General features: G+C 35.2%; 1 protein-coding gene across 2 annotated transcripts in view; it reads left to right on the forward strand.

Annotated features, from left to right (window-relative positions):
• Positions 1-25399, forward strand: part of LOC307195648 (uncharacterized protein) — a 278036-nt gene that overhangs the window by 223011 nt on the left and 29626 nt on the right. For both annotated transcript variants that reach the window (XR_013830901.1, XR_013830902.1), the window contains exon 6: positions 20457-20545. The gene's annotated coding sequence lies outside the window, so the exon portion shown is untranslated. The remainder of the gene's footprint in view (positions 1-20456; positions 20546-25399) is intronic.

The raw sequence follows: 25399 nt of genomic DNA on the forward strand, positions 1-25399 counted from the left end.
TTCTAGCTCATGTATCTGAATACGGATTCACTGTTTTTATTTTATTATGCTTCATAACATATGTTACATACATTTTATATAGATTAAGTACAATATGATAAAAATTTTAGAAATTGTGTATTATAAGAGGAACAAAATTATTGCAATAAAACACAAAAACAACTACAATGTTCTTGCCATCAATGATAACCTTGGTTAATATTTTAGTGTATTTCCTTCTAGTACACACATGCACACACACATTTCCCGTTTTATTTTCTAAATAAGGTCATATTATTTAGACAATTAGATATTTTCTCTTTTTATTAACATTATTGTGAACCTTTTTTTCCCTTAAATAGTACTTTAAGACATAACTTCGAAAGACTATGTTATTTCCCATCATCTGAATCATTATAGCTTATTTATCCAGCACACCAATTTTGACACTGACATTGTGTTCTTTTATTCTTGTATTGTTGTGACTGTTATGAACACTCTTATACTCAGTCCTTCGTACATACAACCTTGATTAATTCCTTAGTGTAAATTTCTAGAAATAGAATTGCTGAATCAAAGTATACAGATTTAAGAGGTCAAATTGACCTTTACTTTAGGCTGCACCCTTAAGTATGAGTCAAAGCTTTCCCTCTCCCACATACTGTGGTATTAAATACCACAATGTAGATTCTGGGATGAATAATAAACCTAGTCAGTGGAGAAATCAACATACCATTTCCTCATCTTTCTCTCTTCGTCCTTTTTGTGCTCCATTCATATATATAAACAAACCACTACAGGTCATCAAGTATTGGGAGAAAACCAACAAGAATAAAGAAGGAAACCAAGAACCAAGGAAAAAAGAGAAGTCTTCTGAAAGGGAAATTTAAAATAATCATCCTCAACAAGATTCCAGAAAACATTGTATCAGTAAAACCAAACTATGCTGCTATGAAAAAAGAAAAGCCAGAGAACCAAAAGTTTTCTTGGAATTTAGAACTTTTATGCTTCTAGAAATAAACATATTTTAAAACCATGATTGTGGAAATAAAGTTATTCATAAAAAGGATGAATAAAAGAATAGTCCTGGTAGAAGATCTAGTCACATCAAGGAAAATTTCTCAGAATGAGAAGCAAAAAGATAGAGATAAAAATTAGATGATTGATGTGAAAATATTTTGGATGTTATTAAACAATTACACATATAAAAATAGCATTAGTTGCTGGAGAGGGTGTGGAGAAAAGGGAACACTCTTGCACTGCTGGTGGGAATGTGAATTGGTTCAGCCACTATGGAGAACAGTATGGAGGTTCCTTAAAAAACTACAAATAGAACTACCATATGACCCAGCAATCCCACTACTGGGCATATACCCTGAGAAAACCAAAATTCAAAAAGAGTCATGTACCAAAATGTTCATTGCAGCTCTATTTACAATAGCCCGGAGATGGAAACAACCTAAGTGCCCATCATCGGATGAGTGGATAAAGAAGATGTGGCATATATATACAATGGAATATTACTCAGCCATAAAAAGAAACGAAATTGAGCTATTTGTAATGAGGTGGATAGACCTAGAGTCTGTCATACAGAGTGAAGTAAGTCAGAAAGAAAAAGACAAATACCGTATGCTAACACATATATATGGAATTTAAGGGAAAAAAATGTCATGAAGAACCTAGGGGTAAGACAGGAATAAAGACACAGACCTACTAGAGAACGGACTTGAGGATATGGGGAGGGGGAAGGGTGAGCTGTGACAGGGCGAGAGAGAGGCATGGACATATATACACTAACAAACGTAAGGTAGATAGCTAGTGGGAAGCAGCCGCATGGCACAGGGATATTGGCTCGGTGCTTTGTGACAGCGTGGAGGGGTGGGATAGGGAGGGTGGGAGGGAGGGAGATGCAAGAGGGAAGAGATATGGGAACATATGTACATGTATAACTGATTCACTTTGTTATAAAGCAGAAACTAACACACCATTTTAAAGCAATTATACCCCAATAAAGATGTTAAAAAAAATAGCATTAGTAATGGGTAGTAGAATGCAATACACAATGGAAGAATTCTAAATATCTGGACAGAAATTTGGGGCAAATGTATTCACCTAATATATAAATATGTGAGTATAACCATGTGTGTATCTGGTTAAACAGTTAAGTTGTGTAATAAGCCCAAATCAGTTTTTCTTTCAGAAAACACATTTTATTATAGAATTATTTCTCAGCATAGTGGAAATCTCATAGATTCCTAGAAATCACAAGATGCAATTTCACACAGGCTGAGAATGTGGGTAGCATGGAGTTTCATGCATATTCTGATACTTCTGTGCTTACAGAAAAGCAATGCTTGGGTCATTAGAAAGATGGGCCAGTTTTTTCAACTCCTTCAAGTGTTCAGATTTACAAGGATTCTGAATAGTTTTCATTTCATCCCAAACCAATTTTCCTTTTTAGTGGCTTTGAAACCAAATAGCACAGAATTTCATTTGCAAGTCAAGCTCCCTGTAATGCATTTTGGTTTTTGTTATTATGCAATTTGAGTGTCTGCAGAAGGATTTTTCACAAAGACTTGTGCTTCCTACAAGATATAAATGCTCAGCTTGATGGCCCCAATCTCCTAAAATAAGACCCCAAACACCACTGAAACCTAACAATAATGCCAAGAAGTCCACTAATACCCATCCTTTTAAACCACAGAGACATGCTATTCAGTAAAAAGCACCTTTAGCCTAGTCTCACTCTTAGCAACAAGAACTTAGGTTGGTGGACACACCATTTCCTACAGAATGAGGATACCTAAAACCACTGACTAAAGTTGTCAACTCCAGAAATGCGGGTTAGTTATGGAGAAAATAAAAATATTAAATAAAGTGACTCTGATAAATATTGACTTTCTGGCAAGTTTGGATCTCTTCATGCTAAATAAAAATATGAGGTTTCTTAGTGACACTTGATCTATGAAGTCATCTCCAATAATGTTATAATACATTGGACGAGAAATGCAAAACAAATGAATCTTCTAACTGAGCCAGATTATTACAACAGCCTTTGACTAATTCTCCACATATTATGCTTTCCTTTTGCCAATTACCACCCACTTCCTCAGTATGGTTTTCCTAGTTTATAGGAATTTCAGGCTGTCAATGTCATAAACATAAAGAATAATAATGACCACAAACAGAAAGTATAAACAAAATGTAATCATAATGTGACATCCTATTTTTGGAAATAAAGGTGAAAAGGGGCACAAAATTACTGAAAAATGTACAAGAAACAAGAGACAAAGTTTCTTGGTTGGGTTAAGTTTATTAGATTCCCCTCAGGAATTTCTAATTTCTATCTTCCAACTCATTTCTGACTTCTTGTAAACAAAAGTAAAGTCTGGGGCTCCTCAGCATTTTTCTCTTTCTCCTCTCTTAAACTGGGTTTAATTCAATTTATCATCATATTCTTCTACAAGAAATGACAATTGTTAATACAATAATCCTATACTCTGCCCAGGTACATCTCCAGGTAAATAACAGCATAAATAGTAGAATTTTTGATGGTATGTATGCCTGATGAAAAGCACAATGGTTCAGGGCAGGTTATGGTATACGGAAGAAGGAATAAAAATAGCAAAAGCAAAGCATGGTCCCTGTACTCAAAGAACCATTTACTAGAGGAAAAAGACACATTCAGAAAAGTTTCAGGCATCTTGGGTTTAAAAACAGGTGAAGGTAGAGGGAGGAGGAGTACTACGTGTATGCTGGGTATAGAACTAGGTTTTGACGTTTGAATGCTGATTTTATGGCATGAACTTTTAAAAAGTCCCACTCCACTGTCATGATAGACTGATCTTCCATATCTGAGAGAGCAGGTCACTTTTAAATACTGAGCCATGGTATAATGATGTAAGGTGCTCTTCTGGGTAGGATTTCAGGAAAGCCAGCTGTGCATGAAGTCAAGATGTATATATAATTTCCGACTCCAGCCAATGGGATGTAATACATAATTCAACAAAAGTCATTTACTCCATTTCCATCAAAAATTCTGACTTTAATATTGACAAAATAATTATTGGAATTTATCAAAGAAAAACAATCCACTACATTTTATGGAGATAAAAATGATTGTTCGGTTGACTGAGCTCATTTTTCAGCCAATTGTGGTTTTATAGAAACATGATCCTGTCATATCTCTCCTTCTTTTCCAATTCAATTTATGATTCATTTTATAAGCATGAGAATGTAGTAAACTAGTGCCCTATTTATCAGTGGTTTAATAGTCATTTCTTTCTGGATATTGAATAAATCAATTGAATAGATAATTGGTAAGACTGGAGAAAAAGGGCTATAAAAGTGCTAAATAGTCACAAAATAGATCTGAGTTCCTTCCTGTTCTACCACTTAACAATCTGTGTTTCCCTGAGCAAGTCACTCAACACGTCCAGAGGGATCCCTAGGGAATAAAAACGAGTCAACATCTGTTTCCTCTGACTTCTCTACGTTAAGAAGAAATTAAATTAACATAGGTTAGTAGAGGTTTATTTTGTTTTGGTTGGGGTTTGGTTTGGTTTGTTTTAATCGGGAAGGCAGAAAAAACTGTATCCTAGTTGTGGGTCTGTGTCCCGCTCACTGTATGACATTACGTACATCTTACTCTTTCTGTGCGCTTCCATCTTCTTATCTGGAAAATAGAAGTTGGACTAGATGATCTCTCTGGTCCTTTCTAGCTCAACATCCTCTTTTTGGGAAAAAAAAAAAGTGCCTCTAGGCTTCTAATTTGAATGCCAGGTTTTAGCCTGACGTGAATTAAACTGTCTGGGTTATAAACCAACTACAAAACAAGATTTGTAATGGAAACAGCCAGTGACCCTTGGCTGCAGCCAAGCTAACAGTTCCCGCCTATAATATTCAGTTACCGCTCATATCCCTGGGCAGCAACTGGCTTGTTATGTAACAGTGACTATTGCAGGATTACCGAATCCTTTCACCCAACCCTAATTGTACAGTCTGCCTGTGGCTCCTATAATACCTGGTTCTCCTCAATGACACGCTCCAGGATATATGTGGCTGCCACCACCAAACCCAGCTCTTACTGGCTTAAAATAACACAGTTATGTGCAACTTGCAAGCACCATCCTTTTTAGAGTACATTATTTTTGCTTTTTCTTCTGCCTCTTTCTAACTGGCAACGACTTCTTGCCCAAAATGACCTAGCACTAGGAAAAATTCTAACAAATAATAAAATGCTCCAGTACAGGTATAGTACATACCGTCCTCTAAGGCACAGACCAAGTAAGGAGCTCCAGCTGGAAAGATCTAGAGGAAAGGCAGAGAGAGATGATTCACGTTAATTATGTCAAATCCTCAATCGAATGGAATTGATCCTTTTTTTGTCTTTGTATTTAGTCTGCACTCCCTTTATTACATATAAATGTTTTAACTCTCAGGAAAAGAAAAATTAATGGAAAATTTAGAAGAAAAAGAACATCACAAAATAGAACTGGATAGCTAGGTAAATATCAAGTCTGACACTTAAGATGAAACAGATTTGTTTCAAGGTGTGAATATCATCTAAAAGTTTACTTATTAGAAACAATCTAAACACATGTTTCTCAAAACAGGACAATCCAAGAATATATTTCTCAAAATATAATGTTAATTTTTCTGCTTATAAAACTTCTACATTTCCATTTTAGAAAATACAAGTAAGTAGAAAAAACAAAGTAAGAATCAAAACAGATAACAACTTATCAAATAATCTTGTATACTTCCTCAATGCATGTTTATACTAACATAATAAAAACATTATCTGTGCAATTTTGTATACTGTTTTGTTTATCAATCATTATCATGTAAGCATTTATCTATATTATTTAAAACCTTTGTGAATAACATTCTAAATGGGTATGTGTTTTGTTAGTCATAATATACACATCCACTCTGAGTGTTTGAGTTACAGATTGTATACAATTTTTTGGTATGTATTATTTTATGAACAATGATTCAGTAAACATCGTTTTGCAAACATTTTCGCCAGAATTTCTGATTATTTTATTTCTTAAGCTAGTAATACAGCTTAAGCTACATTTCTCAAACTATTTATACAGATTGCCAACTAAATCTAAAATCTGGAGCTAAAATTTCAAATTTAAATTTATTTTCCATCCACCAGAGGGAAATCCTTATGCAAAACTAAGGGTACCGTACAAAGGTAGAAATTATGTAAGATAGAAGTAAAAGTGAAACTGATTATGTCATACAAAGTGTTGTATACCTGTGTATTTTATATTTTAAATTAATGTTTAAATATGCTAAATTCTAAAAACTATCCAGAAAAAGAAAATTCATTTAACTACATGAGTTATGTTAGATAAAAATGTTAGCGTAAAACAAGATTTATAAATGACAACCACGTAAAGACTTGGTTATGGGTAGATTTTTAAACATACTAAAACAAATTGCCAGTAAGATGAGAACTTGCCACTATTAAAATTACATATGGGACTTCCCTGGCGGTCCAGTGGTTAAGACTTCGCACTTCCACTGCAGGGGGCCGGGGTTTGATTCCTGGTCGGGGAACTAAGATCTTGCAAGCCGCGTGGTGAGGCCACACACACACACACACACACAAATTACATATGTATCTGCATTTACAAACCATCTTGTTGTCTTTTTCTTTTCTTTCTCTTCTTTTCTTTACAATGACAAAGTTGCTTCTGCTTCTTTCTGAAACTTACTGCTTTTTTTCTTGTCTTGCCCCCAACCACCCCCTGCTTTCAGGGATTTTGCTCTACTGTCTACCTCCTCTCTATGTAAAGTTCCTCTCTCTCTACTGGATTTTTTCATCAGTGTTTTAAATGTGTACAAGCCTCTTCCATTTTTACGATCTTTCTTAATCTCTACCTCTTCCCCTAGTTATAACCCTGTCTTTCCTCACTTTGACAACCAAATACATTTTTTAAATGTCTGTTCATACTGACCTTCATTGTCTAATCACACCTCAAGTCACTGTAATATGGCTCCTACTTCTATTATTCAATAGCTGTTGTCAAAACCCTTAATTTTCCTATGACGTCTCTTCTCTGGCCAGTCTCTGTGTTTTCCTTCTTGCTTTTCCCCTTGCATAAGGATGTTCCTTGAGATTTTGCCTTTTCATCTTTTCTTTTCTCATTCTACCCACTGTCTCTGGGTGATCTTATTCACTCCCATGATTTCAAGTATCTTTTATAAGCTGATGAATCCCAGAGCTTCATTTCCAGCATAGATCTCTTTATTTTTTTAATTATTTATTTATTTATATTTATTTTTTTACATCTTTATTGGAGTATAATTGCTTTACAGTGGTGTGTTAGTTTCTGCTTTATAACAAAGTGAATCAGTTATACATATACATATGTTCCCATATCTCTTCCCTCTTATGTCTCCTTCCCTCCCACCCTCCCTATCCCACCCCTCTAGGTGGTCACAAACCACCTAGCTGATCTCCCTGTGCTATGCGGCTGCTTCCCACTAGCTATCTACCTTACGTTTGGTAGTGTATATATGTCCATGCCTCTCTCTCACTTTGTCACAGCTTACTCTTCCCCCTCCCCATATCCTCAAGTCCATTCTCTAGTAGGTCTGTGTCTTTATTCCTGTCTTACCCCTAGGTTCTTCATGACATTTTTTTTTTCTTAAATTCCATTTCAGAACGTATATCCATCTACTTACTGCTCCTCTCCATTTAGAGATTCCTGAAGTACTTCAAACTCAACATGTGCAGAACTAAATGCATGTTTTTCATCCCAATCTTGCTTTTTCTCCTATTTTTTTTTCCTTTCTAGTGAAAGGCACCATCGATCATCTGGTCCCTCAAGAAAGGAACTTGGACATTATTCTGCATTTTTTCCTCTCCCATATTCTAATTTTTGTGGTTTGGTCCATGTGTAATTATCTTTAGGTAGCCCTCCCAGATTGTACAGGTTACAGATAAATGCCTGTCCTATGTGACTGAAGAGTATTCCTGTTTCCTCTATCATAGCCTGCCTAACACAATTAAATATGTCAATTTGCACCTCTATAACCACCACAAGACCCATAGCTTTATGTCTATATTTTCTCCCTTGTGTTCTCCATATCTAGCAGTGTCTGCCATGTAGTATATACTCAAGAAATATCTGTTAAATAAATGAATAAATAATCATCTATTATGCTCTACTTGCTGAAAGGGCAAGTAGTAAGAATTTTGATTCTGAATAACAAATGCTTATTATATAATCTTTAAATATATTGAAATATAGTAGATTTTATCAGCAAATATATAATGATGGCATTTATGGGTAGCTATATAATAAAATATTTTTTTGTACCAGACAGTCCATACCCCTACAGCGTCTTCTCTGTAGGGGTATACTACATTCTTCTAAAAAGTCATAGAAGTCCAGCCATGCCTGTACACCACCAGTGGTAGTATAGTCTTATACTACCATAGACTCACAGTTTACCAAGATTTGACCCATGTAACTCTGTCTTCCTGGGACATTGAGTCAACTCAGAATATGGATCTGACCTGAAAGCAGCTTTCTGTAAGCTTGACCCATTCAGATTCTCTCTCATGGAAAGAGACATACAGAGTCAGTCAGTTATGGTGCAAGGATTAGCAGAGTCAAGATTATCTGCATTAACAGTCCCAGAGGACTGTTGGATTTTCAGTGACCATAGATCATTAGAACATTCATGGTGTTCTTAATGGCAATGAATTGATTCCAGGCAATGAGGCTGCTAAGGCAGAGCCCTGATGCCTTTTTTTCCTGTGTATCAGTATGATTGGCCAAAGACTATCTACCACTAGTTAAGCTAACATTAGTCTAAGACCTGCCAGTTACTATAAGGTTTCATTTATGTCACAGTTTGCTACCTTCTGTCTTTAAATTTTGAATACTACATTGTTAATTAAATAGTCAACTTCATAATTTATATTAGTAAACTTTGTCATCATGATTAAGTATTTATTCAGGTTTTGTTCACAATTATGCATTCCCTTATGTAACATAGTTTTTACTTTCTCTTAAGCCTGCCACTGGAGCTAGAAAATCCCCCATTGAAACCTTTTTCCAAAATCCTAGAATTTTATAAGTAGAAAGGCAAGTTTAAAAAGTGAAATTTAACATTATTTTAAAAAACATGTCTATCTATTTGCTAGAAAAAAGTCCTTAAAAGCATAAACTTATCCTAAACAAGGATCAAAATTTATTTCCAACATAAGTAGAAGTGGAGGGGTAGACCTGAGAGGTTTGGATGCCCAACAGACTTCTCTGCTCTTGTCAGAGGTGCCTAACAGTGGCACTGGAGAAGATGTCCATCTTTGTATGCCTCACACTCGACTCAGCAACTGACATACACAGGCCTTGCACTTGCATAATAAAGTGTTCATGGAAAAGAAGATTACAGGATGACAGTCTGTAGTTAGAATTCCCTCTCTCATGGCAGCTCCTGAGAAGATTGGATGGTGTTTAGTCAGATGCATATGAGGTCCTGCCCATTCTTTTTTTTTTTTTTGCGGTACGCGGGCCTCTCAGTGTTGTGGCCTCTCCCATTGCAGAGCACAGGCCCCAGACGCTCAGGCTCAGCGGCCATGGCTTACGGGCCCAGCCGCTCCGCGGCATGTGGGATCCTCCTGGACCGGGGCACGAACCCGTGTCCCCTGCATCGGCAGGCGGACTCTCAACCACTGTGCCACCAGGGAAGCCCCCTGCCTATTCTTTACGTACCCTAAGATATTGTCCTTTAGTTCTTTCAAAGGAATCTGTATTTCTAGGAAGTTTAAAATAGACACGGAAAGATAGTGCCTATTTTCTAGTAATAAACTTCATCAATGCACTTGTCAATTTGATAACACATTTAGGCTTTCTAATTGAATTTTTGTCCTGATGTGGCTTTAAAAGAGGGTTTATTTTGTGTGTGTATGTTTAGGACTCTCTGATTTGGGCAAGTTACATGGGAATTCGAAGTAGAAAAACTGACATCGGCTGGTGAATTCTTAAGTAGGTGAGCTACTCAGTGATAGACACAATCAGATCACCTCTGCTTAGCTCTGAACATCTAGATGCTTATTGTTTTATTGTGTCTATTTTATTTTTAATATAACTTTTTGTGGGTTCATTAAAAGGCTGCTCAAAAGGAACACTGCTAAAACCACCAAAAGTACGTAAAAGAAAAAAAAACTGTTCTGTAGACTAGAATAAAATTGTTACTTGGACTTGTAAAATAAAAAAATAGACACACCACATGTAAGGATAAAATTCTCCGTGGGAGACAGAGCCCAAACACCAAACACCCTGCTAAAGGACATACAGTTGGTAAACTTCTGCCCTTGTTTGGCAATGATCAATCATTCCGCAAAGTCGTACAGCCACACAGTGGAAGTTGGACATAAAACAACTTAGCCATTGGGTGACTTTTATTACTTATCCAAGTAAAAAAAGCACATTTTTAGAGCATGACAGGCTGAAATATAAGAGCATACAGTACAAACCGTACACTAATAAAATTTTGTCTTGTGTGTAGGTTGGAGGTGTGAATTCTCATGGTTAGACCAAGTTATAACCACATTCTTGGGTTTGGGATTTTTTTCCCTCTTTAATAGTTCAAGGATAACCTCTGATTTTGTAAATGTAATCTTAAAACCTGGATTATAGAGTAAAAAGTGGAAATGATAATAATATTGCAATAAAAATCTGAATTAACCTTTGGAAAACAGAAACCATTTTCCAAATGGCTAGTCAGAACTCTATCTTAATTTAGAATAGATTTCTACCTAAGGCAGTGGCAAAAAAGCCGACAAAATCACACACACCAAAAACAATGATAATGTATATCTAGCACTATTTTGGGCTATCTTTGAATAGGATAACCCATTTAATATAGGAACTAACTATGCTTATCAAGCCAGGTGAGATATTAAGGAACACACCACAGCCAAAGCCTGGATATCATCAATAATGAAACCCTTTCTTCATATATATCAGGTAATATAGCTTGGGATAATGTGATCTGAACACAGTAGCTGATTCAGGTAACAAATAATTCCACTATAGTTTCAGCTGCAATAACTGTTTTAAGGCAGTAAGATGAGATGGAAAAAAATCAAGTCCCCAGTACCTCATCATGAGCACAGGACCCCTAAAATATTTGGGTAGTTTTCTGAACAGAGGGTAATATTCTCATCTATATCATTGAGCTTAGCTTCTTGAAGAGCAAAGATTTATTTGTTTTACCACCAGCACAGAGCATAACATCTTTGATATTGAATTTCTGAACAAAAGTTTATTCAATTAACTTACTAAGAATTTTGGAAGTTTAAATAAAGTAGCTCTCAGAATAACTAGAAGAGTTTTTAGGAGACTTTTTTAAGAGTCAGTATATTATTCACAGCCTCAGATTGAAAAGATCATTTAAATCAAGGCATGATCAGGACATAAAAGAAATTAACACATTAAGTAGACTGAATTTATTTTTAGAGCCTTTTTCTGCCATGCCTTGTGAAGATATAGTGAACACCTCTCAGAGGCCTCATGAAGGCAATTTCCTGCATATAAGACCTCAGATTCACGCATAAATGATCAAATATTATGAAATATGCAAGTAATTATTGAAATACGTTCTAGGGATGCAAGGATAATTAAGATAAAACATAATTCTGGTCTTCATGGCAATTTTAGTTTAGTTAGTGTTCAATGAATTTTTCTATTTTTGTCATGGAAATTTTCAAGCATACACATATGTGGAGAGAATAGTTTATGGAATTCAGTGAACCTATTACTTACTCTCAACGGTTGTCACCATATGTACTCTCTACCCCACGCTAGCCTGATTGTTTTGAAGTAAATCTCAGACATCTATCATTTTATCTAAAAGTATTTTCGTTTGTATTTCTTAAAGACAGTAACTGTCTAAAAAAGCCATAATACCATTATTACACCTAAAATATGTTAATAATAGTTACTTAATTGCCATAAAGAATCAGTGTTCTCATTTCTTTGTTTATTTCACATCCAAACACACAACTTTTTATAAATAAGTTCCATGTTAGAGTGATATGTCTGTTAAATTTCTTTTAATTTAAGGTTTCCTTCATAACATTGGTGTGTGTGTTAAAGAAACAAGATCTTTTACCCAGTAGAGTTTCCCTCCCTGGAATTTTCTAATACATGCCCATGATGTCATCTAACATATTCTGTTTTCCCTTAAATTTCTTATAAATTATTAGTAAGACCTAGAGTCTTGGTCAGATTCAAGTTTGATTTTTTTCATTCTTTTTGTCAAGACTGATTCATAAATGGGTGTTTGCTAAATATACGTTTTAGAACAATATGTTCAGATTTTTATTAAAATTAAGCATCTTTAGAAAATTAAGCTAAACTAAACATGTGATTAAGTATTTTTTTCAAATATTATCTAAACTCCAGGAACTAATACATGATTATAGCAAGGTTGCAGGATCCAAGATTAATATACAAAAGTAAATTGTGTTCCTACATAACAGTCATGATCAAGTAGAATTTGAAATTAAAAACACAATAACATTTACACTAGCACCCCCAAAATTAAATACCTAGGTATAAGTCTAACAAAATATGTGCAAAATCCATATGAGAAAAACTACAAATCTCTGATGAACAAAATCAAAGAAGAACTAAATGAATGGAGTGATAGTCCATATTCACAGCTAGGAAGACTAAATATTGTCAAAGGGTCAGTTCTTCCCAATTTAATCTATAGATTCATTGCAATCCCAATCAAAATTCTGGCAAGTTGTTCTGTGGATATTGGAAAACTGATTTTAAGTTTATATGGAAAGGCAAAAGACTCAAAATAGTCAACACAGTACTGAAGAAGAAAACAGGTGGAGGATTGACACTACTCAATTTCAATGCTTACTATAAAGCTATAGTAAGCAAGACTGTGGTTTGGAGAAATAATAGGCAAATAGGTCGATGTAATAGAAAAGAGAACTCAGAAATAGACCCACATAAATATAGTTAACTGATCTTTGACAAAGGAACAGAGGCAATGCAATAGAGCAAAGGTAGTCTTTTCAACAAGTGGTGCTGGAACAACTGGACATCCACATGCAAAAGAAAAAACAAGAATCTAGACAGAGACCTTATACCCTTCACAAAAATGAACTCCAAATGGATCATAGACATAAATATAAAACATAAAACTAACCCCCTAGAAAATAACACAGGAGAAAACCTAGATGATCCCGGGTATGGTGATGACTCATTTTAGATTCAACACCAAAGGCATATCCATGAAAGAAATAATTGATAAACTGGACTTCATTAAAATTAAAAATTTCTTCTCTGCACAAGACAATGTAAAGAGAATGAAAAGATAAGCCACAGACTGGGAGAAAATATTTGCAAAAGACACATCTGGTAAAGGACTGTTATCCAAAATGTACAAAGAACACTTAAAACTCAACAATAAGAAAACAACCAACCTGATTCTAAAATGGGCCAAAGACAGACACCTCACCAAGGAAAATACACAGATGGCAAATAGGCATAGGAAAAAATGCTCCACATCCTATGTCATCAGGGAAATGCAAATTAAAACATCAAGACATCACTCCACATCCAGTACAATGGCCAAAATCAGAACACTAACACCACATACTGGAGAGGATGTGGAGCAACAGAAACTCTCATTTATTGCTGGTAGGAATGCAAAATGGTACAGATGCTTTGGAAGACAGTTTGGCATTTTTTTACAAAACTAAACATACTCTTACTGTATGAGCCAACAATTGCACTCTTTGGCATTTACCCAGAGTTTAAAATTTACATCCACACTAAAACCTACACATGGATGTTTATAGTAGCTTTATTCATAATTTCCAAAACGTGGAAGCAACCAAGATGTCCTTCAGTAGGTAAATGGTTAAATAAACTGTGGTAGTCCCGGCAATGGAATATTTAACTCTTTATGCTATCAAGCCATGGAAAGACTAAGTGAAAGAAGCCAATCTGAAAAGGCTACGTATTGTATGATTCCAACTATATGGCATTCTGGAAAGGGCAAAATTATAGAGACAAGAAAAAGATGAGTAGTTACCTGAGGTTGGGGGAAGGGAAGGATGAAGGGAGCACAGAGGATTTGTGGAGCACTGAAAACTATGATTAGTTTAAACCCATAGAATGTACAACACCAAGAATGAACCCTAAGATAAACTATGAGCTTTGGATGATTATGAAGTGTCAGTGTAGGTTGATCAATTTTAATGAATGTACCACTCTGGTGGGAGATGTTGATAATGGAGGAGGCTATGTATGTGCGGGGGCAGAGAGTAAAGGGGAAGTCTCTATACCTCCCTCTCACTTTTGCTGCGAATCTAACACTGCTCTAAAAAAAAGCCTTTTTTAAAAAAAAGGTATCTAGACCATTGTGATGTGTGGCGTCATCCAAGTCCATTAACCTGCCTGAACCACAGTTCCATACTGATATGAAAAACTCTTCCAACTCTGAAAGTCCAAGACTCTGAGATCTCAGTTTGAGATCACCATATTCCAAAGCCATTTACCAACATCCTTTTATTATTCAAAGGCAGTTAGTCTGATTTATTACTTTTATACACAATCAAGTTCATTTTCAGCAAGCTGGAACCATCTCAGATACATTGAACTACCCACAATTATTCCCTTTGTCTTTGAAGGAGATAGCTAACATTCTAGAAAGTTATATTACCCCTACCCTCATCCCATTTCCCAAAATCTCACCTGCTCAATTCTGCAAATAAAACTTGTTAAGTAAATTCTTTTCTGATAAGGTGAGGTTGTCTAAGCAAACAAATGATTTAAATATTTGAAGTCAAACTTGTTACTTTAGTACATTACAGGAAACCAGCAACAGCTTCATCATCATATTGTTAACTTCGAAAAATCTTTACAAAATTCTCATTTCATGGATGGATCTTCAGTGAAATCATGCTCATTTTATCTACTTAAGAATTCAGAACTTTAAAATATGCATTTTTTTTCCCTACTGGAAAATACTGGCTTGCTAAAGGGCCTTAGTTTTAGAGTTTCTCATTGTCAAGAGAATGGTACAAGTTAACAAATATCTGTAAGATTAAAATATAGTCTATTTGAACAATCATTGTTTACTCCTGGATGTTGTAGCCATGACCACTTAAGGATCACATAAAGAAGCAAATTCACTGAATTTACTACAGACCTGTCTTTGCATCCAGTATCTTCAGGGCAACATTACTTCATAGGTCAGGGGTCTGCTATCAGGGAATGCACACTGGTCAGCCGGCAGGACAGAGTAGCCAGCAGGAATGATCACAGACATCTGCTCAGTCCTCGGGGAGTTTGCAAGCTTGTTTATGTTAAGAGCTCTTTCTGCTAGACAGCAGAATGAACTTCTTTAGAATTTGTTCCCATAATAGTCCCTAAGGCAATGACACACAGCTGTGGAGAGGAAATAAGCTCTTTAATTTGTTAACCATGCCCAGAAAAGAAGAAAACAAAATGCTCAAAAGAGACTATAAAGAGGTCTTTTAAAAGCCTTCTCCAGAAACAGCTAAAAAAAGAAATACAAATATTCCCCCCAATCACATAGAAGCTATATTTATGTCTTGTTTCTTCCTTAATATATATCCAAACTTCTTTTTGAATCCCATGAAATCTTTTTCTTCTGACTTTTCAGTTTTACCTCTTAGTGATCACATTGTTTAAAGACTCTGCTACCATAAGACCTCTAAATCATCACTGTTGAAAGATCCCATTTGGAAAAATTCAGAAAGTCAGGGAAACAGGCCTAAACTTCTGGCCAGAAGGTTGAGGTTAAGATAGGGACATGCTTTCCTTCAAATGAGGGTCCCGAATTTTTAGCGTAGAAAGTTAAATATTTTAATCCAACTTCAATTTACAGCCCTTACCCAAACCCATTTTTTAAAAAAATGGTTTCCAGTTTCTATGTTTTAAATGCATTTACCTTGGTTATCATGACATATTTCAAATACAACAAAGTAAGACTTTACCATAACAAGTGTCTGGAACCAAGACCCAGCTACCAAGCTCTACCAAGTTCTGAAAGTTTGCCATATTTGCTTCAACTTCTAATTTTTTTTAAAGAAATAGCTCATTACAAATACAATTGATGTTTTTTGACTGCCTCTCTTACATTTTACGGCAGTTTTTTCCTCCTTCTTTGCCTCCCCAGAGATAATCATCAACCTAAATTTGGTTATCATTCTCATGTATTTTTACACTATTGCAACACAATAATCCAGAGTTGCTTGGCGTATTTTCAGATTTTTCATAAATGGTATCATACTGTATTCATCCTTCAGTAATGCCCTTTCTTCACTTCATGTTGTATTCAAGATTTAATCAAGTTGATATGTACAGCTGTAGTTCATTCATTTTCCCTGGTGTACCACATCTACTGCAAGATTTTTCACAATTTATCCATCCAATGTTTTCATTTTTTTGCTACTACTCATGATGCTATGAACATTTTCATACATGTTTCTTTGAGCACATATGCAACATAGTCTCTAGATTTTCAACTTATTTAATATTGTCAAAATACTTTTCAGAATGATATAGCATTTACACTTCCACTAGGCTCCCAATCCTAGCCAACACTTGATATTACTAACAATAGATGTAAATTTTGTTAATCTGAAGTGTGTTTTTCAAATTTGAATATCCCTTTTTACTAGCATTCTTTCCACAATGTTTATTAGATTTCAGCTTCTATTCCAATACGTTGCATGGGTTTGCTATATTTATAGGAGTTATTATTTCTGCATAATTATCCTTTATTAGATATCACAGTTATAAATATCTATTCCAAATTGTAGATTTTTAAAAACTTCTTTCATGGGTGTTCTTTTTCTGACTGAAGAAGCTTTTAAAATTAACATATCTCAATTAATCCATAGTGAAATTCTTCCTTGTCTTAAGGTCATAAAGATATTCTCTTAAATTTTCTTTTAACAGTATTAAGTTGATCATATAACTTTGCTCTTTCAACCTACTAGGATATTCCTTAATAAATGTTACATTTAATTTCTTAGTACTTCATTTAAATTTTCACCTCAAAGTTCACAATGAAGTTTGTTTATATAATTGACCTTTCTTTTACTGTATTTGTTTGGCTCTGGTATCAATATATATTAATCTAACAGAATCAGTTGGCAATTTTCATTTCTTTTACAGGCTACACATAGTACAGGTTACCTGTTCCTTGAAGGTTATATGAAACTTACATAAAATTTCCCAGCCCCTACTTGGAGGGAGAGTTTGGAACCCTCTAGAATACTAAAATAATTGCTTTAATTGTGTCAAGGTTTAGTTGTTATTGTCTTTCTTTTTTCAATTTCAACAAAATTATTGGCAATTCTTCTATAAATTATGCATTTTATCTAATTATTTAAATGTATGGGACGAAAATCATTAATAACATTCATGAATTATTTTTAAGTTGCATTGGAACTATAGTTACTTCCTATTTATGTTATTTATTTATGTCTTTTTTTTCACTTTATCAATCATGTAAAATATTCACCATATTATTAGCCGTTTTAAAAACCAGATTTTAATTGTTGGTCTTTTCTACAGTTTCTTTGTTTACATTTTCTGAGTTTCTGCTTTTCCATAGTAACATCATTTCTTCTTTCTTTAGGTTTTTCCCTGCTCTTTCTCTAGGCTTCTTGAATAAATCTATATTTATCTATTTTCTAAGCACTCATTTTACGATAAATGCATTCAAAAGTCTAACTTTCCCTTTAAATATCTCTCATTAATAACTTTACTTTCAGACTCATTCTAAGGGAGGATTTTAATTTTATTTTCGTTCCCTCTTCCTTGCTCCATCACCTTCTCTTCTTATGTGATAGTTTTGCCTCAACAGATGACACATTGCTTTTTATTTCTTTAGATTCTTTTTCCAGGGGTAAGGATAGTCCCATTCTAGGAGAGATCAAGACTATAGTAAGATTTTAAACTTACATATATTTACCTTTCTGACAAATCATTAATAATAGTACTCAAGGGCTTCCCTGGTGGCGCAGTGTTTGAGAGTCCGCCTGCCGATGCAGGGGACACGGGTCCGGAAGATCCCACATGCCGCGGAGCGGCTGGGCCCGTGAGCCATGGCCGCTGGGCCTGCACGTCCGGAGCCTGTGCTCCACAACGGTAGAGGCCACAACAGTGAGAGGCCCGCGTACCGCAAAAAAAAAAAAAAAAAATAGTACTCAAAATGTTAAGAAAATTACTATTTATTCCCTGTCCTATGAAAAACTGATATACAAAAACCTTTACATATAAGAGAAAGAATTTGAGGGGGAATGACCACTATGAAATGATAAGATGTCTTAATGATTCCTGTTATGCTTGGACCAAATGTTGTTCTGAGCATTTTAGATATTTTGTATATATCAGTTGATAATTAACCCCTTGGCCTGGATGGCAAGGCAGACAAGAGAAAGCCTAGAGCTAGAATCTATTGCAATCAAAAATAATCAGGCACTATCTTTGGACACTTGTCATTGAAAAATGAAAAACAAACAAACAGACAAACAAAATACTCATGGTCTCTAACAGTAAATGCATCATCTAGTTAAGCTAAAGCAATGTTTCAATCATAATGTATGTGAATGAGGAAATAAAACTCATTTTAGAAAATAATAGATTTGAACAGAATTCTTTGGGTTATATCTATGTGAAAGAGACCCACAAAAATATAGAAAATAAGACTATGCGTAACTGAGAAAAGAATATGCATAACCAGAAAAACAGGTGTGAAGAAGATATTTGTGTTAAAAATGCCAAAAATAGCATATGCTTTACTTTAAAAACTCAGAATCATCACAAAAAAACAATACAAAGAACTTAAATCTGGGCAATTTTTTGCTTTTCATAGAAATTTTAGTATTTCACATTCTTGAACTTCAAATTACTTTAATCTCTTTTACTTCCAGATTTTTGCGGTACTTTCCCCAAGTTGGGGACCAATGTTTTAGAATAAATTCATACAATAGCCTTATAATGAGGAAATACAAACACAAACCTAGCTTTTCCTGTAGTGCAGTGGGAAGAATACTTTTTAAATTTGACCTACCTTTGAATTCTGCCTCTGCCATTTGACTCAGGTAGTCAGAAATTTCTCTCTGTGATGTCTACATAAGGTATTTTTGGTGTTGCTGGTAGTTTATCTATCTATCTATCTATCTATCTATCTATCTATCATCATCTAACTTGGTATCTCCTTCAACCTACAGTTCATGTTTATTACATCTTTGCATTTGTGACCTATCACTCTTCTGTAATTTCTATAAATTGATGTCACAACTTCTAGATCTACCTTTCATGTCATTTAATTTTGCTTGCATATTTTCAATTTCTTTATCTTTTGTGGTATGTCCTATAAGAATCATTTGGCTTGATCTTTCATCATGTTGATTCTTTTATTTAGCTTTTTTAAGATATGATCTTTAGTCTCTTACCATGGGAAATTTCAAACATATTGAAATAGAAAAAAAAATACAATGAAACCCACATATCTATCATTAAATTATCTTTAACAGTTACTGACACACAACCAGTTTTGTTTCATCTACCAGCACTGACTCCCTTGAATTTTAATTTCTGTGGTCAGATTTTTAATTTAATGATATGTTTAATTGTTTTTTAATAGAGTAAGTGTTTACTTGTATCATTCTGAGTTTTCAGGTATAATTTACTTGGTTACTCAAATTCATGGGCTCCCTGTCTTTGTATTCTTAAATTTTTGGTGACTCTTGATTGTGCACTCAATTTTGTGGCTGAAATTTCTGATTATGTTGTCTGTTGTATGTGTTTTGCACAACCCAAAGAGGGTTAAGTGTTGTGATGAGGCGCTGGAATTTGTGCAGCAGCCTGTTTGAAGAGATGTCCCAGAAGCAGAATGTGGGAATTCCCTGGCTGTCCAGCGGTTAGGACTCTGTGCATTCACTGCTGAGGGTGCAGGTTCAATCCCTGATCAGGGAACTAAGATCCCACAAGCCATGAGGTGTGACCAAAAAAGAAAAAAAAATAAAAGAAGATGGGACAGAGTGCATCAGCAGCTGGTCTTCTGGGTGTGAGGACACATACTTCTAGGTCTTGCCAGCCACTTGGAGTCCTGCCTCATTTCTCAAAGCCAAGCTCCCACATACTGATGCCTCTAGGATGAAGACATCCTGAATAGCCAAGAAGTAATGTACCAGGGGTTTGACCTCCTAGAATATCTTGCTACTGTACCCAATTAATTACCCCAAGAGTTACCCCTGCTTCTGTCTCCTCTCTATTCACCCCCCTCCAGCGTCTGACCCCATTATCTGCCTAATGTTCCTCTGCTCCTGTTTACATTTCATAGTTCAGTTATTTCCCATGGTTTCTAGTCAGTAAAAGGTTTCCTTTCTATTTTTCTAGTATAGTTATGAATTAAAAATTTTTATTTTGTAGGTGCTGTATGACGCTGAATAAGAGTATGGGCTCTGGATTCAGACTGCTTGGGTTGAATCTTAGCTCTACAATTTCCTGTGTGGCCTCAAGTAAGTTTATTAATCTGTCTGTGCCTCAATTGCCTCAAATGTAAGATGGAGATCAAAATGGTCCATGGGATTGTTATGAGGATTAAATTATTGGCATCTAAAATGCTCAGAACGATGTTTGGTCCAGAGTGTAGTATGATTCTAAAATACAATTTTATTAAACTTGTGAAGCAAGGAATATCTGTGTTCAGAAACACAACCTATCCAAACAAAACCTGAAAAGATCTTATATACCATTCTAGACAAGCACATAAGATCTTGAAGAACTCTATCAAAAATAGGAGACAATTCTGAGTGGCTCCTAGATTCAAGCAGGACTACTTTAACATACCTGGCATTCTGATATGTTCCAAGTTAAAGCTGGCTTGATTTTAACCTATAGTTTTGATATGATTTCAAACAGCCAAGTTCCTCAAGGTGTATGATTTTAAGCAAGAGGTTTTCTAGTGTTATGTCCTTGCTACCAATATGATTCAAAGTACACGGCCTTTTGGTACTCCATCCTTGACGTTCATAAGCTGGAATGCTGTAGATAGTGCACAATAAAGGTTACTTGCTATTACTATTGTTATGGTTACTATTTGAAGTGAACGTTGTTACCTGTGCTCTTTATGTGGCCCTGGTGCCATATGACCTTGGGCAAGTCACTCAACAGCTTTCAACCTCATATTTCTCATTAGCAGATGGAGATAAAACAATACCTATCTCACCAGGTTAGATTGCCGTGAAAACTAGAAATAATATACTTAATTGCACAATCATGAAGATTTTTCAATAAATTATAGTTCTCATATTAATTAGATATCTTATTCTGGTTCAAATGACTATAATATCTTTTGGAAAACACACCTGTCCTTGACTTGGCTTGTGACCAGCCAGGCTCCAGGTGGGAAGATGTGCTGTCAGATAAGTGCATTAATGCTCGGTGATGGTTCAATTATTGGCCCAACAGGAAGTACTTGCATATTATTACTGTGGGATATTTCAGACTGGTGCAATTTCCATTACAGAAGTCTCCCCTTATCTGTGATTTTGCTTTCTGTCATCTCAGTTACCTGCAGATCAAACCATGGATCAACCATGGTCTGAAAATACTAAATGGAAAATTCTAGGAATAAACAATTCATAGGTTTTAAATTGTGCACCATTCTGAGTAGCATGATGAAATCTGTGCCATCCCACTGCATCCTGCCCAGGACGTGACTCATCCCTTTGTCCAGCGTATACTGCCCATTAGTTACCTAGTAGCTGTCTCAGTTATCAACTCCACTGTCACGATATTGCAGTGCTGTGTTCAAGTCACCCTTAATTTACTTAGTAACAACCCCAAAGCGCAAGAGTGGTGATGCTGGCAATATGGATATGCCAAAGCGAAGCGGTAAAGTGCTTCCCTTAAGTGAAAAGGTGAACGTTCTCGACTTAATAAGGAAAGGAAAAAAGTCATATGCTGAGGTTGCTAAGATCTATGGTAAGAATGAATCTTCTATCCATGCTATTGTGAAGAAAGAAAAAGAAATTCATTCTAGTTTTGCTGTCACACCTTAAACTGCAAAAGTTACCACTGTTAGGCATGGTGAGAGCTTAGTTAAGACAGAAAAGGCATTCAATTTATACAAGATATTTTGAGACAGAAAGACCACATTCATATAACTTTTATTACAGCATATTATTATAATTGTTCTAATTTATTATTAGTTGTTGTTAATCTTTTATTGTGCCTAATTTATAAATTAAACTTTATCATAGGTATAGGAAAAAACTAAGTATATATAGGGTTCAATATTATTCAGGGTTTCAGGCATCCCCTGGGGGTCTCGGAACATATCCGCTGAGGATAAGGGTGGACAACTGTATCGTCAGAGAGGACATTATTCTACCTGAGCTGTATCAGCTCAGAATAGTGGGAGTCAGGCCGTCACAGCAGAATTAAATGGTAGCCTAGAACAGTGACCCTTAAATTGGGATAACCTAGGTATATGCGAAAAACTTAGTAAGTAGTAGGAGACATAGTTTTAAGACAATACATTTCTAGGTCTCTAGTTCCACTTAAACTCTTTCTTCTGCCTGAGGACCAATTAAAGGTCATGATGGAAGTGGGAACCCCGCTCTCCTTCCTGTCCTCCCCTTACTACCTCCTTCCTTTTTGTGCTCGCCCACTTTTCCTTTACAAAAGAAAGGCACATCCAGGGGGGTACATACTTCAAGGATATCAAATAAAAGGACACTATGAAACGGTGGTGTCTTTGGGTAACGTCATATACCAGTCAGGTAGTTTTATACTCAACTTTCAACAAAAATGAAGAATAACTTAATCTATTAACTGATGAATCAATAAAATTCTTTCAGTAACAGATAACTATGCGATATTTGGCACAACGTCAAGAGTAGTTCAAAGAACTGAGTGTTAGTGCTATAAAAATAGTCACCTTCACATTTTTATGTATGTGATTAAGTTTTTTTAGTGTTTACATCTATGAATATTTAAAAATGAAATAAGATTGATACTGAACTCTCTCTCACTCTAGCAATAAGTAATATTCCCCCAAGGATATGTGATAATGAGAATAAGGAAAGCCCATTATCTCATTGTGAGCTACATTCCTAACATTTTACCTTTTGTCTTAATAATTACCATTTTAATATACTCTATATTGTTTTTAAAAACTGTGTGTTAATAATAATTGTCATGATAACTTAATCTAAAGCAAAACTTTTAAAACATAGAGCCTCATGGGCATAGTAAAGTTGAAAACTTTTAAGTTTCACTTTCCTTCATTCAAAAAATATTTAGCCAGCATCTACTTTGTGTTAGGCCCTGTCTCAAGTGCTAGGAATTTAGCAGTGACCAAACAGAAAAGAAATTTCTATCCATATGGAGTTTGCATTCTAGGTAGGTAGAGTTCAGATAAAACCAGATTAACAAATGCATATAAAATATAATGGCAGAGATACATAGTTTTCTGCCAGAAGACTGTGGTAGGGTGTTTTAAGCATAAAATATATTAGAACAATATTCTGTAGGGAAAAAACATGTTTAAGAAGGAAAAAAAGGAACATTAAAATGAAGAGCTTGAATATGCACTTTTAAAATGGTTTATGGTAAGGATTCTATAGCTATAACCTTAGATTCCACTGGAATATTAAAGAGTCACATAATAGGACCCTAAAATTTTTTATTTTATGTCTTTTTTTACAATACACTAGAAATATCACTCTTCAAAAATGATTTTAAAATGTAGATGTCTTCTTTAAGATGTATGAGAGAGCATATAATTTTGCAAAACCATGTGAGCAAATTTAAGGACACTGGATAGAAGGCACAAACTCTGATTCTTAGTACCTAGACTATGGATGGTATTAAACCTACTTAAGTTATGTGATGAAATATCACTTAAGGACCTGAGTGTAAATTCATGTTAGTTTTCCCTAAATATTTGTTTTATATTTATGTTAAAACAAGCAGTTTGCTTAACATTTGAACACTAAATATCCTCTTAATAATACAAGGATAGACCAACTCTTTCTGATGTTTCACTGAAAACAATTTTATAAAACTTCAGAAAACAAACAAAACCTATGTACTTTGAAGGTATTGCTAAATTACTTAGGAAAAAATAAAACAGCCTACCTTTTTAAAGTCATCATTATTTAATTTGGAAACTACCCTCAATGATAATAGAAGATTTTTTGTGTAAACACATGCCACATTCCTCAGATTAAACAGATTCCAAGACCTGTGATGCTGAGCATAAATGAAACCTTCTAGTACACGTATTTGTTAGGATTCTGAACATCCAGTACTGTATTAACCTAACTCTTTTTTTGCGGGTTTCTACTCACAATAAGAAAACTATCATGGGTGAAGCTCGGAGGTCTTGTCTCCATCTAGTGGTCAGTGTGTTGTACTAATACTACGATTTTAAAATCAAAATATTGTGGGCATTTTATTTTCTTAATTGTCATGAAAAATGACCTAACCAAGATACTACAGTAAGTCCCCTACATAGGAACCTTCAAGTTGTGAACTTTCAAAGATGCAAACGTGCGTTCACATGTGCAATCACATAAGTTAGTTCACATGTCTGGTGTACATTGTCACATGCATGCATCCTCTACAAGTGGTTGTGCTTTTGTGTACTTTACTGTATAGTACTGTTGCTGTGCAACACGAGGAGCTTAGTATTGAAGACCTGATGGAATTGGAGGCCAAGAGAAAGGATGAAGAGAGACAAGAGGAAGAAGAAGTAACTGAAGAACCAAAGAGATTCATGATGTAGGAAATGGAAAGGGGATTTTCTTTATTTGAGGAGACACTGTTAGTTTTTGAGACTCAGGACCCAAACATAGAATGGTCCACAAAGGTTGCAGCAGCCATTCAGAATGCAATCCAGTGCTACCATGTCATCTGTGATGAGAAAAAAAGAGCTACTACCCAGACATCACTGGATCGTTTTTTCAAGCACGTAGATAGAATTGAATCCAGCAAGGAACCAGATTCTGTGCCATCAGCGTCAGGCATGAGTGAAACTGCAGCTCGCCCTCCGTCCCCTATTGCTGATGATCCTTCAGCTCTACCACCTCCCACCTCCTCTCCCTCCTCCAGTCAGTAACTCTTCTTGCCTGTTCACTCCATGCCAGCCCCTGTATTCCAGCTGTTATACTGTACTACTGTACTTTTCAAAGTAGTATACTGTACCTTGATTAAAAAGTCTATTTTTTGCGTTTGTTTTTTACATATTATTTATGTGAAAAGTATGATAAACCTATTACAGTACAGCACTATATAGCTGATAGTGTTAGTTGGGTACCTAGGCTAACTTTGTTGGACTTACAAACAAATTGGACTTATGAACG

Source organism: Stenella coeruleoalba (genome assembly GCF_951394435.1).
Source record: "Stenella coeruleoalba genome assembly, chromosome: 12".
In the NCBI taxonomy this organism is placed as follows: domain Eukaryota; kingdom Metazoa; phylum Chordata; class Mammalia; order Artiodactyla; family Delphinidae; genus Stenella; species Stenella coeruleoalba.